At 34.8% G+C, this 14,977-nt stretch overlaps 1 long non-coding RNA gene and 1 pseudogene across 2 annotated transcripts in view; both read right to left on the bottom strand.

The window, feature by feature from the left end:
• LOC137638357 (uncharacterized) overlaps window positions 1-14,977 on the bottom strand; it is a 1,259,132-nt gene that overhangs the window by 189,439 nt on the left and 1,054,716 nt on the right. The window lies entirely within an intron of this gene.
• LOC137638863 (uncharacterized) overlaps window positions 4,538-14,977 on the bottom strand; it is a 23,538-nt pseudogene continuing 13,098 nt past the window's right edge.

Below are 14,977 nucleotides of genomic sequence, written 5' to 3'. Positions count from 1 at the left end.
GGTGGGGGGGGGGCTACGAAGGGTTGAATCTGCATGTGTGTGTGCATATCTAAGTACTGAGCGGTCAATTTTGACTGGTCGCGTACATTAGTGAAATATATTGGTCAAATTATGGGGTTCGATTCCACTGTCAATACATACGCCATCACTCATCGTCTTAAGACGCATTCAGGATGACAAATGTCTTCAGAAATCAAGACAAGTATCTTCCTGTTAGTGGTTGCTTATCCATCATCGTCATTCATAATAGGGCAACTCAATACTGTCTTCGTTACCTGCAAAACCTAATTGGTTACTAGTAACAGCGTCTCTCTCTCTGTTGTTACAAGTTTCCTAGACCAGGGTTCGATTCCCGGCCGGTTATAAGCTATTGTCTTTGAGTGGTTTCGCCTGGGGCTCTGATCCCGAGGTCGGTAAGAGGATCCAGACATTAATATATTATTATTATTATTATTAAATGCTAAGCTACAACCCTAGTTGGAAAAGCAGGATGCTATAAGCCCAGGGGCCCCAACAGGGGAAAATAGCTCAGTGAGGAAAGGAAACAAGGAAAAATAAAATATTTTAAGAATAGTAACAACATTTAAATAAATATTTCCTATATAAACAATAAAAACTTCAACAAAACAAGAGAAAGAGAAACTAGATACAATAGTGTGCCTGAGTGTACCCTCAAGCAAGAGAACTCTAACCCAAGACAGTGGAAGGCCATGGTACAGAGGCTATAGCACTACCCAAGACTAGAGAACAATGGTTTGATTTTGGAGTGTCCTTCTCCTAGAAGAGCTGCTTACCATAGCTAAAGAGTCTCTTCTACCCTTACCAAGAGGAAAATAGCCACTGAACAATTACATTGCCGTAGTTAACCCCTTGGGTGAAGAAGAATTGTTTAGTAATCTCAGTGTTGTCAGGTGTATGAGGACAGAGGAGAATCTGTAAAGAATAGGCCAGACTATTCGGTGTCTGTGTAGGCAAAGGGAAAGAACCGTAACCAGAGAGAAGGATCCAATATGGTACTGTCTGGCCAGTCAAAGGACCCCCTAACTCTCTAGCGGTAGTATCTCAACGGGCGGCTGGTGCCCTGGCCAACCTACTTTAATATGAAGAACACGTCTAAATGTGCAAAATTTATCATATATATATATATATATATATATATATATATATATATATACACATATATATACAAAAATCCATTGCCAGAAAAGATATCGTAAGATATATCGATATATATATTTATATAAATTTATATATATACACATGTAGATATGTAATTATGTAAATTTATATATATATATATATATATATATATATATATATATATATATATATATATATTTATATATATATATATATATATATATATATTATTTATCAATTTATTCGTGTGTTTATCAAATGACAGAAATCGTTGAAGCAACGCATTACAGAAAGTCTCATGTCAAAAGTAAGGAAAGGTAATTGAAAATTAGTCACAAGTATCACTTTAAAGGTTTTAAAGGCCGCTCATGAATGGCAGAGGCAAGATACAGTGACATTGCCCTATTAAGCAGGACAATGCCCTAGAGACTGACCATATATGGTCAGTGTCCAAGCCCCCTCCCCACCCAAGCTAGGACCAAGGAGGGCAAGGTAATAGCGGCTAATGGCTCAGCAGATAGACTTATAGGCTCCCCCAAACGTCCCATCCTTAGGTTACAAGAATGGTGAGGTTGCAGCGAGCAAAGAAACTAACGAGTTTGAGCGGGACTCGAACCCCAGTCTGGCGTTCACCAGTCAGGGACGTTGCCACATCGGCCAACAAAACTTCGATTAATTTAATCTATTTTTTGGAATTTATTATATCAGGTTAGTTTTTTTTTTTAATCAGATATAATAGTATAGAGTTTCACTTCACAACCATTTTCTTCCTTTTTCAGATGTGGAATGATCCTGGATGGCATACAAGAAGCAAAGATAAAGTGAGTATACAGTAGTACCAAAATTTCTGTAGAATATGATTCACGTAAGCCAGTGTATTATTATCCGTCATCTATACTAAATACGAATTTTCATAAAACTTCAATGTTACAATCACAATTTTCTTTATTTTTTATGTTTTGAAATGACCAACTTTATCTTCCTTAATTTCATCAATTAAGGAATTCGAATGTTAAGGAAGAGAAGGGTTGAATCTCTCAGCAGATTTCGTAAAACCTTTCAATATTGTCATCCCAATTTTCTATAATTTATTTTTAGGTTTTGAAATGAACAATTTTATCTTTTATTTTATTGATTAAGGAATACGAATGTTAAGGAAGAGAAGGGTTGAATCTCTCAGCAGTTTTCCTAAAAGATTTTCAATATTGTCATCCCAATTTTTTAATAATTTTTATTGTTTTGAAATGAACAATTTTATCTCGATTTTAGATTTTTGGTGAAGCATATATATATATATATATATATATATATATATATATATATATATATATATATATATATATATATATATATATATATATATATATATTTATATGTGTGTGTGTATATATATACACTGTATATTCAAATAAGCCATATATATTTTTGATACATTAATGTCTGGATTCTCTTAACGACCTCGGGACGGTCACAAGCTCTTGTTTTTGTATGATTCCTCCTGGGGCTCTGATCCAGAGGACGTTAAGAGAATCCAGACATTAATGTATCAAAAATATATATGGCTTATTTGAATATGAAAAACATGTCTAAAAGGTGCAAAATTTATCATATATATATATATATATATATATATATATATATATATATATATATATATGTATATCTATATATATATATATATATATATATATATATATATATATATATTATATGCCTTTCTAATTGGGGATACCTTAACGTTGTGAAAAGGGCTTACGTATCGCCATGATCAGCAAAGCTGTAGTAGTCAGGGCCACCCATACTAGGATGGTTTGCTGTGAGCTATCAGACAAAAAACTCCCACCATCACCAATCTGCAGTTGGCCCGCGTGGTGATGAAAACTGGCCAAACCCCCAGACACGAATGAGGATGTGTCTGAGGTCTTTGTCCTGCAGTAGACTAAAAACGGCTGCATTTGTTGTTGTTGTTGTTGTATATATATATATATATATATATATATATATATATATATATATATATATATATATATATATAATCTTACATATTTTTTATACTAATTTGATAATCAAAACTTTTGATGCCATAAGTTTTCGGTTTGGATATGCCTTTATATATCCTTGGTTGTTTCCTAATTAATTATAGGTTTTATATCATTATAGCTTTTATATCACTGAGTATTTGCACTGGTGCTAATGGGTATAGAAAATACAACTTTAAATTAGAATATATAAAACAAATTTTGTTTGTGGCTATAGGTAGGGAAATATTTTCTTCAATTAGAATATATAATAGGCTACCATAACGTTAATTCGAAGGGGAAGAGAAATTTGGGTGGGTGGAAATGCAATTTTAGGAAATATTGTTGTATCAGGTAACATATTTTTCGCCTCCAACTTATACAATCCCTGGTTACCTTTACAGTAAATGCTTTGTTCCATAAAATGTCCTCACAAACTTAGTTCATTTTCTTTATTATTTATAAGAAAATTTGGAGTTTTCCTTGTTGGGCTGTGATGGCCTATTGGAAACATCCCTGCCCTGACGATATTGTGAACGGGCGTTCGAGAACCGCTCAAGGTTGATAGTTTCTTGTAGTTTCTGCAACCTTACCATCCTTGTGAGATAGGGATGGGGTGTGTTTGAGGAGCCTATAAGGTCTACCTGCTGAGTCATCAGTAGACATTGCCTGGTCCTCCTCTGTCAGCCTCTAGGGCAGTGGTTCTTAACCTTTTTAGTGTTCGCATCCTTTTCAAATTAGCAGTCAGATCTCGCACCCCCCCCCCCCCCCCTGGAATTTGAATACAGTTTATGAAAAAGCTAAAAATACAAATAGGGCCTATGATGTAATAATAAAACCTTTTTTTTATTCAACATTCATTCATACAGCTTAAAGTTCTTTCAAGAGAAAAAATTATGAGTATGTATCAACAAGAATATTTTTTTTTTATTTGGTTCAAAATTACATTATATTTTGCCTGTACTGCACTGTAAACCTAGTGACTTCGTTGTTGCTGTTTTTTCTCCATAATGGCATTAAATATTGGTGTCTTAGTACTGAGTGCTACTCGCATGTCATGTTCAGAATTCAACTGATTTCTGCTTTTCGTTTTGATGTGAAGTAGACAAGAAAATCCTTGCTCACACAAGTAAGTAGTTGCAAACGGTACCAGCACTTTGAGTGCTTTCGTTGCTAGTGCAGGGTATGCTTCCAGCTGAGAAGCCAAGAAGTGGTCCAGCTGACTATTGGTGAACTCCATTTGGATTCCACGATTGTGTCTCATGTCGATGAGATCTTCTTTGATGCTGCCATCATCATCAACATCTTCCAAATTCTGCATGAAAGGGTTCAAGATTCAGATATTACAGGCTTGTAACTCTCCACATGAGAAGTAACCATCAAAAGGAAGTACACAGCATCTGCATATGTTCAACCATTTTTGCAACAAAGTTTGGAGGCAGGGGTAGAACTTTCTGACTGTCTCTTCCAGCCAGGGGAAATTTACCAAATTCCCCATCTTCACACGCTTTATCCACAGGACTAGTTTTTTCCTTGAATGCAGCCAATTTATCGCTTGCAGTCACAATGTTAAGTCCCCTTCCCTGCAGAGTGATTGAGTTCACTGAGTGCTGAAAACACATCAGCCAAGTAGGCAAGCATCCGAACAAAACTAGGGTCATTGAAATGTATGGTCAGTTCTTGTACCCATTCATTGAGAAAATGGTGAATTTCTCCTCGTTCATACAAATCACATACGTGTACCCCGGACTCGAGTTTGTTGCAAATTTATCCCTTCATTGGGAAAATAGATTTAGGTATATCTCTTCAAACACTGTTTAAGACTAAGCAACAAGTTTTTTTTATGAAAAAATATACAGTAAAGCATAGGTAAAAAAATACATTTTCTTCAATATTTCACAGGTATCCTCGCACCCCTTAAGAACCAGGTTCGCACCCGCTAGGGGTGCGAGCACCCCCGGTTAAGAACCCCTGCTCTAGGGCATTGTCCTGGTAGGGCATTACCACTGTCCCTTGCCTCTGCCATTCATGAGTGACCTTTAAACTAGAAAATTGTACTTTTTTGTGTTCTTGTTAGCTGAATTTTTACCTCCGCCAACGAAGTTGGAAGGTTATGTTTTCGCCCCTGTATGTGTGTATGTGTTTGTGCGTATGTTTGTGAACAGCTTCCTGGCCACAATTTTAATCATAGAGTAATGACATTTGCAGTGATTAATTGTTGTGTAAAAAGCTGGAAATTATTAAGTTTTGGAAAGTCAAGGTCAAGGTCACGGTCAAGCAAAATGTCCAATTCACGTAATCAGTCATAAGTTTGGACATCGTTGTCATAAAGACTTACAAACTTGGTTCATATTTGAGGGTATGAAAATCCATGCCAATTAATACATGGTAAAGTCAAGGTCAAGGTTGAGCAAAAGGTCGAGAAATAAGTTGCCGCCGCGGAGGTCTGCGCTCTACTGAGTGCCCCTCTAGTTTTTTCTGTTTCTATGTTTAATTGATTAAGAGTAAAACATTTTGTTTTTATTTATTCTCATATCTTAAAAAACAAACTTGAAATTGACATTTTATCCGGTACTAGATGGTAAGAGGATTATTGATAAGTATAATCTAAAAAAAACTTATGCCATTTGTCCGGTACTACAATTTAAGAGGATTTATTGATAAATGTATGAAAGCTGGCGTCGGAATAGTGAGGGTCATTGATGCCTTTGTTAAAAGGATTTATCAGATTTATCCCCTATCCGCATGACAGTAATGGAATTTATTATAGAATTTATCAAATTCGGGTATTATTATTAATACATCCTAAGCTACAAGCCTAATTGGCAAAGTAGGATGCTATAAGCATAGGGGCCCTAACAGGGAAAATAGCCGGATGCTATAAGCCCGGGGGCCCTAACAAGGAAAATAGCCCAGTGAGGAAAGGAAACAAGGAAAGAAAATATTTTAAGAACAGTGATATTAAAATAGATATTTCCTATATAAACTATAAAAACTTTAACAAAACAAGAGGAAGAGAAATTAGATAGAATAGTGTGCCTGAGTGTACCCTCAAGCAAGAGAACTCTAACCCAAGATAGTGGAAGACCATGGTACAGAGACTATGGCACTACACAAGACTAGAGAATAATGGTTTGATTTTGGTGTGTCCTTCTCCTAGAAGAGCTGTTTACCATATATAGAGTCTCTTCTACCCTTGCCAAGGGGAAAGTAGCCACTGGACAATTACAGTGCAGTAGTTAATCCCTCGAGAGAAGAATTGTTTGGTAATCTAAGTGTTGTCAGGTGTATGAGGACAGAGGAGAATCTGTAAAGAATAGGCCAGACTACTCGGTGTATGTTTAGGCAAAGGGAAAGTGAACCGTAACCAGAGAATAGGGTCCAATGTAGTACTGTCTGGTCAGTCAAATGAATTTATTATATAATCTATTCTGGAATTTATTATAGAATTTATCCTGGAATTTATCAACATCGTGTTCTGGTTGATCGGGTATTTTAATCAGTTCAGTTAAGAGCGATGCCATTAATTACTTTGAGATGATGGACTCGGCAAAGTTCTGTTAATGGCATTCCATTGACTTTCGCGAATTCACATTATATTATTTGTTCACTAAATTGCGTTATTACCTTCGCCAACGTAGTTGGAATAAAGTTATGTTTTACCCTCTTTTTGTGTGTGTGTGTTTGTGAACAGCATCCTGGCCACAATTTTAATGGTAATGAAACTTGCAGGGATTAACTGTTATGCAAAAATCTGGATATGATTACATTTTGGAAGGTCAAGGTCAAATGTCAAGGTCACGGTCAAGCAAAATGTCCAATTCACATAATTATCCATTAGTTTGGACATCGTTGTCACTGAGACTTCAAACTTGGTGCATATTTAAGTGTATGCAAATCCACGCCAATTAATACATGTCAAGGTCAAAGGTCAAGGTCCGCAGCGGAGGTCTGTGCTCTACTGGGTGCCCCTCTAGTTGTTACTTTAATCTTTGGAAAGATATTTCTCACTTTCCCCCTCGAGAGAATTGTGCAAATGATAAAGTTTAACAAGAGAAATAAACTAAAAGAGAAGTAATAAACAATACAAATGAAATATTTTAAGAAAAATCACATTAAATTTGATTTATGCATATAAAAAAAAAATTATGAAGACACTTTTTTCTCCACAAGGCACTAGAAGAGTTGGAAGACCCAGGCTTACATGCTGAGGACAATGAAGCCTGAAGTAGATGAAGAATTGAGATTACTCAGGTGCCATATGTGGATGAGATCATGTTTAGGGGTAGATAGAGATGGTTTGGACATGTTCTTCGCACTCCCCAAGAGAGATGAGTTCACCGAACTTTCAACTGGGCTCCACAAGACACTTAAAGAGTTGGAAGACTCAGACCTACATTGCTGAGGACAACGAAGCCTGAAGTAGATGATAAATGGAGATTACTCAGGTGCCATATGTGAATGAGATCATGTTGAGGGGTAGATGAAGATGGTTTGGGCATGCTCTTCGCACTCCCCAAGAGAGATGAGTTCACCGAACTTTCAACTGGGCTCCACAAGACACTATAGTCAATTTCTTTTAGCGATGCAGATTTGCACCGACTCGCAGCGGTGCCCTTTTAGCTCGGAAAAGTTTCCTGATCGCTGATTGGTTGGACGAGATAATTTCAACCAATCAGCGATCAGGAAACTTTTCCGAGCTAAAAGGGCATCGCTGCGAGTCGGATCAAATCTGCCTCGCTAAAAGAAATGGACTATAGAAGAGTTGGAAGACTCAGACCTACGTGGCTGAGGACAACGAAGCCTGAAGTAGATGATGAATGGAGATTACTCAGGTGCCATATGTGGATGAGATCATGTTGAGGGGAAGAAAGAGAATTGTGCAATGGCTGAAGTTGAGGGGGGGGGGGGGGACGAAGGAGAGTGAAGTTCATTAAGTAAACAAATTGCCAGTGATTTAGTTTGATAGAAAAAGGCAAAGAAGAAGAAGCGTTCCTTGTATGAGAGCGATATTTCAAACTGGCGTTGGTAGGAGAGGATCGTGGATCTTTTGAATAGAGGATAAATCTTATGAATAATAGAGAGCAAGTGTCTGGCTATGTTGTTATTATTATTATTATTGTTGTTGTTGTTATTATTATTATTGTTAGTGTTATTGTTATTATTATTTACTATTTATTATTATTGTTATCTATCATTTTTATTATTATTATTATTATTATTATTATTTTGTAATTAATATTATTATTATTATTATTATTATTATTATTATTTATCTGTTTATTATTATTTATAATTATTATCATTATTGTTGTTGTTATTATTATTATTGTTAGTGTTATTGTTATTATTATTTACTATTTATTATTATTGTTATCTATCATTTTTATTATTATTATTATTATTATTATTATTATTATTATTTTGTAATTAATATTATTATTATTATTATTATTATTATTATTATTTATCTGTTTATTATTATTTATAATTATTATCATTATTGTTGTTGTTATTATTATTATTGTTAGTGTTATTGTTATTATTATTTACTATTTATTATTATTGTTATCTACCATTTTTATTATTATTATTATTATTATTATTTTGTAATTAATATTATTATTATTATTATTATTATTATTATTATTATTTATCTGTTTATTATTATTTATAATTATTATCATCATTATTTATTATTATTTATTTTTTATTATTATTATTATTATTATTATTATTATTATTATTATTTGCTAAGCTATAACCCTGGTTGGAACAGCAGACTGCTATAAGCCTCATGGGCTCCAACAGGGAAAATAGCCCAGCGATGAAAGGAGATAGGGAAATAAATAAACTACAAAATATGTAATAAACAATTAAAATAAAATATTTAAAAAACAGTAATAATATTAAAATAAATCTTTCATATATAAATTATAAAGACTTAAAAAAAACAAGAGGAAGAGAAATAAGATAAGAAGCAGACAAACAGGATGTAAAACATAACCTTCTTCCAACTTCGTTGAATGAGTTTCAAAACGAAATAAGAAACTTAAAATAAGAAAAAACAAGAGGAAGAGATATAAGATAACAAACACACAAACAGGATATAAAACATACCCTTCTTCCAACTTCGTTGACTGAGTTTCAAACCAAAATAAGAAACATATAAACACTGAAAAATTATTTTCAATCGTAAAGCTGTCGAGATGAAAACCACCCAGTTGTTTGCAGTTTCCCACCTGCTCGCTTTTTGTGCTCACAGTGGAGGAATTCTGTTTAATCACTTTTGTAGATTCTGGTAATCGCCGAGTTTGGAAAGCAAAATGCCGAGCCGGGCTGTTCTTGGCTTTTTCCAGAGGCTTTCCAGGGACTGTTCTGTCTGCGGGAAAAGTGTTTAAATGGTTGGAGTGATTGGGAGTAATTCCTGGAGGGGAGAGGGTTTGTGAAGCATGGTTGAGCTGATTTCTATGTAGATGTAAATTTACTGGAATCAGATTGCTGTATGAGAGAGAGAGAGAGAGAGAGAGAGAGAGAGAGAGAGAGAGAGTTGATGAACAATTTATACACTTTCAACAAGGGAATATATCTTTACGAGAGAGAGAGAGAGAGAGAGAGAGAGAGAGAGAGAGAGAGAGAGAGGAGAGAGAGAGGAGAGAGAGAGAGAGAGAGTTGATGAACAATTTATACACTTTCAACAAGGGAATATATCTTTACGAGAGAGAGAGAGAGAGAGAGAGAGAGAGAGAGAGAGAGAGAGTTGATGAACAATTTATACACTTTCAACAAGGGAATATATCTTTACGAGAGAGAGAGAGAGAGAGAGAGAGAGAGAGAGAGAGAGGAGTTGATGAACAATTTATACACTTTCAACAAGGGAATATATCTTTACGAGAGAGAGAGAGAGAGAGAGAGAGAGAGAGAGAGAGAGGCGAACACAATTTTTACACTTTCAACTAGGAAATATGTCTTTACGAGAGAGAGAGAGAGAATATTTATACTTACAACTAGTGATCAAATCTCCATACTCGCACACTATTGTTACTTGACAAATCCTCACTTTAAATATATGAAATCGTATCTTGAAACGGTTTAATGTTCTGCCTTTCGTTTTTTCACTTCGTTATTTGTATTGCTTGGGAAGAATTTGTATTATTTTCGTTTTATCAAGATTTATATTCAGTCCTCCAAGTTTCCCGGTTGTTATTAAGATTGAAGGGGTGCTGTTCCTTTCATCTGAGAATTGGTAAATGTGTTTAAAGTTTTTAGCATATTTATATGCACTCACACACGCACATACACTTATATATGCATATATTTATATGTGTGTGTGTATATATATATATATATATATATATACACACACATTTCTTTATTTTATATTTACCTATATAGTCAGACATTTGCATATATATATATATATATATATATAAATTTCTTTATTTTTCATTTACCTATACATTCAGACATTTGCTCTTCATTATACTATAGGGAAGATGGATATTATTATCTTATTTATATTAATCCAATGTTGCATTGAATCATTAGAATATTTTATCATTTCGATTTTACGGAGTCTTCAATAAGGATTCTGAAGACAGTTTCCACCTAACGGGATTTCAACCTCTTATCTGGTTGGAATCCAATCGAGAAATCTGAGGTCTGGGTGAAATTTCGGTAGGATTTTGAAGGCTCAGGCCTTCCTAGGTCCATATAAGAGGTAGAGTAGTTAGGGATTATAGAGTATGTGTGTGGAAATCAGTATTGGATACAGCACTATCGGGTTCCCTATTCCTAGTCTCCGCTTCCTCAGTACTGAACAATTTCTCCTTGAATTTGATTTGGAGCGAATCCAGGAGGGTCTTCCTTATTGATATAGTTTTAAGTGTATTTTTCTACTCTTGTTGCGCTTAATATCTCTCTCTCTCTCTCTCTCTCTCTCTCTCTCTCTCTCTGGCCTCCCTATTGATATAGTTTAAATATTTTTTCTACTCTCTCTCTCTCTCTCTCTCTCTCTCTCTCTCTCTCTCTCTCTGTGTGTGTGTGCATTAGTTTTATGAATTGAACGTTAAATAAACGGGTGTATATATATATATATATATATATATATATACATACACATACACATGCACACACACCCGTGTATTTACCGTTTAGTTCATACACCACAGATAAAGTTTGTTTGTATATGAAGCAAATTGACAGTGAGTGTTGAAGTTATTGTTGATATACAGTATATATATAAACCCTTTTATTTACCTTTCATGCACCACAGATAAAGCTTGTTATTGTTGAAAATAAATTGCCAGGGAGTTTTGAAGCAACCTGCTGCTTCTTTCCCAACCACCCTCGTCCAATGCCATTAGCAGAAACAAAGGAACCAGACGATGTGTCAAAATACTTTGCTTACGAAAGAGGACAGACTCATCATTATTAACGAGACGCTCGCAAGGCCATTTCATTTGCCTCAAACTCAGTTGCATCATTGGGTCAACAGAAAATTTGTTTTCTTGATTAGTTTTCCGAAAGTTTATTTTACTGGTCATTGCGTTTTATGGGGAATGTACTAATTGGGTTTAATTTTAATGAGGAAAATAAAATTTTTGTTATAAAGGGAACATTTTGTTGGAGGAAAAGGGGAAATTTTGGTGGATGAAAAGGGGAAATTTTGTTGGACGAAAAGGGGAAATTTTGTTGGACGAAAGGGGGAAATTTTGTTGGATGAAAAGGGGAAATTTTAGTTTTAAAGAGAGAGAGAGAGAGAGAGAGAGAGAGAGAGAGAGAGAGAGAGAGAGAGAGAGATACAAGGATTTTGGATGTCTCAAACACTTTTTAGTCCATCCGCAGACTCCAATAGTTCTTAGTGAGAGAGAGAGAGAGAGAGAGAGATACAAAGATTTTGGATGTCTCAAACACTTTTTAGTCCATCCGCAGACTCCAATAGTTCTTAGTGAGAGAGAGAGAGAGAGAGAGAGATACAAAGATTTTGGATGTCTCAAACACTTTTTAGTCCATCCGCAGACTCCAATAGTTCTTAGTGAGAGAGAGAGAGAGAGAGAGAGAGAGAGAGAGAGAGAGACTGTTATATTTTTCTTCGTAAAGTATAATTTAGAGGAGTCCTCTAAATCCTTGCCTTAGTTATGTTCAATATTATATCCACATTGTAGCCCGCTTCATTCTCACGAAGTTCCCTCGTCTCTTTTCATAATAGATAAGATATTTGTTTTCTATTAGATAGGTCTGCTTTATTCTCACCATGCTTCCTCTTTCCTTTTCACGATAGATAAGATATTTCTAACCTAATAGATAGGATATTTGCAACCTATGCCTTTTAAGAGACTTTGGGCCTCATATTCGACTGGAAACCTAATTCAAGCTTCATCAGGACGGGCCAAAATTGACTTTATTTCGAAGGTTCAACGATACAAAGGAGGAGATATCTAGGCAAATATTGTTCATCCTTGCTTCGGATGGCATATTTGATTAGCACTGCATCTGACTTCACACCTTGATTGGACGATTGTGTTGAATTTACGTGGGTTTGGGAAGTTCGTTTATTTATATTTTCTCCTACCACGTGTGCGGGATTCGCTGTTTATTTGGACTATTACTCTCTGCCTTGGAGTTTAGTTTCCAAAGGTTTCTGGTTTGATTTCGACTTTTTTTAATATCCTTGAGAGGTAAAGAAACGTGAATGGTATGATTATTATTATTATTATTATTATTATTATTATTATTATTATTATTATTATTATTATTATTATTATTATTATTATTATTATTATTATTATTACTAGCCAAGCTACAACCCTAGTTTGAACAGCAAGATGCTATAAGCCCAAGGGTCATGAGCTAGTGTGGGTTCAAGTGTTGACTGACCATGAGGTAGTGTGGACTTATTATTATTATTATTATTATTGTTGTTATTATTATTATTACGAGCCAAGCTGCAACCCTAGCTGGGAAAGCAAGATACTTTAAGCCTTAGGGCTCCAACAGGGAAAAATAGCCCAGTGAGGAAAGGAAACAAGGAAATAAATAAATGATATAAGAAGTAATGAAAAATTAAAATGAAAAAAAAAACATTAACATTAAAACAGATAATTCATTAATAACTATAAAAAGATTTATGTCAGCGTGTTCAACATAAAATTATTTACTGTAAATTTGAACTTTTGAAGTTCTACCGATTCAACTACCCGATTAGGAAGATCATTCCACCACAACTTGGTCACAGCTGGAATAAAACTTCTAGAGTACTGTGTAGTATTGAGCCTCATGAAGGAGAAGGCCCAAATATTAGAATTAATTGCATGCCTAGTATTACGAACAGGATTGGACTGTCCAGGAAGATCTAGTAGTAGTAGTAGTAGTAGTAGAAGTAGTAGTTATATTTATATATTATTACCACAAATATTTTCATGTAAAGACCATAAACTTGTAAGACAAACTCCCTTAGAATAAAATGGTAAAAAAGGAACTTACATTAGAATATTATCTACATCTTACACGTAAATTATTCATTGTAGAAATTTACTTACAGATTTAATAATGTGGTAGAAGATTTATATATACTTTATATCCGCATTCTTTCGTTATTCGTTTGCAAAGAACTAAGAACGAGGGAACTCTTGGGGAGAATATAATCAGTCTAAACTTAGCTCGACTTAACAATGAAGATAAAAACGTTAATGGAAGAAGACTAGACTTCTTTGCTTCTGAATACAAGAGAAGAAGAATCATTCTCTCTCTCTCTCTCTCTCTCTCTCTGTCTCTCTCTCTCTCTCTCTCTCTCTCTCTCTCTCTCTCTCTCTCTCTCTGTAGAAAAATATAAGAATATGTTCCGAGGAAAAGTGCAGTAGACTTCTATTTCTGTTTGGTCTCTACTTATTCTATAACTAGTGTACCCGAAACGTCAAAAATGACGTCTATATATTTAGACATATATGCACACTCACATTCAACCCTTCCCACCCCCTCCCCCTTTCCTAACTACAATCAGCTGGTTCGACAATTTTTGAGATTGTGGTTTCCAAGTGTGCTTCTCGGTGTACTACCTCTTCCCCCTTAGCGTGATAGAAAAGATATATATATATATATATATATATATATGTATATATATATATATATGTATATCTTTATCTATCTATCTATCTATCTATATATATACATAGATAGATAGATGGAGACGGTTTGGGCAAGCTCATCTCACTCCCCAAGAGAGATTAGTTTACCAGTCGTCTATATCTTGAGCTTTTAGTTCTATACTTCTCCATTCATCATCTACTCCTTCACGTTTCATAGTCCTCAGCCATGTAGGGCTGGGTCTTCCAACTCTTCTAGTGCCTTGTGGAGCTCAGTTGAAAGTTTGTTGATCTAATTTTTCTAGAGGAGTGCGAAGAACATGCCCAATCCATCTCCATCTACCCCTCACCATGATCTCATCCACATATGGCACTAGAGTAATCTCTCTTATAGTTTCATTTCTAACCCTGTCCTGCCATTTAACTCCCAAGGGATAGCCGTGATCAAAGATTAAAGCGTTATGTTGCTGTTTATCGAAGCACGAAATTTTCTATCTGCAAATTTGTCCGGATAAGAAAAAATCCTAGCGTGGCATGTTGCATTCAATGTATTGCTATGTCCCTTTGCGTAGCAACCTGAGTGTATAAGCCCACATTCAGTAATTTTAACTTTGATTATAAATGAATTAATTTAATTATAGATGTATTCATTTCAAAATTGCTGGGCAAATCTGAGGAATTGCTACTATTTAAAGGTATAAATTTGGAAAGTGAACTACTCTCTCTCTCTCTCTC

This window comes from Palaemon carinicauda, chromosome 3 (genome assembly GCF_036898095.1).
Source record: "Palaemon carinicauda isolate YSFRI2023 chromosome 3, ASM3689809v2, whole genome shotgun sequence".
Classification (NCBI taxonomy): domain Eukaryota; kingdom Metazoa; phylum Arthropoda; class Malacostraca; order Decapoda; family Palaemonidae; genus Palaemon; species Palaemon carinicauda.
This window is presented reverse-complemented; position numbering and strand designations above follow the sequence as displayed.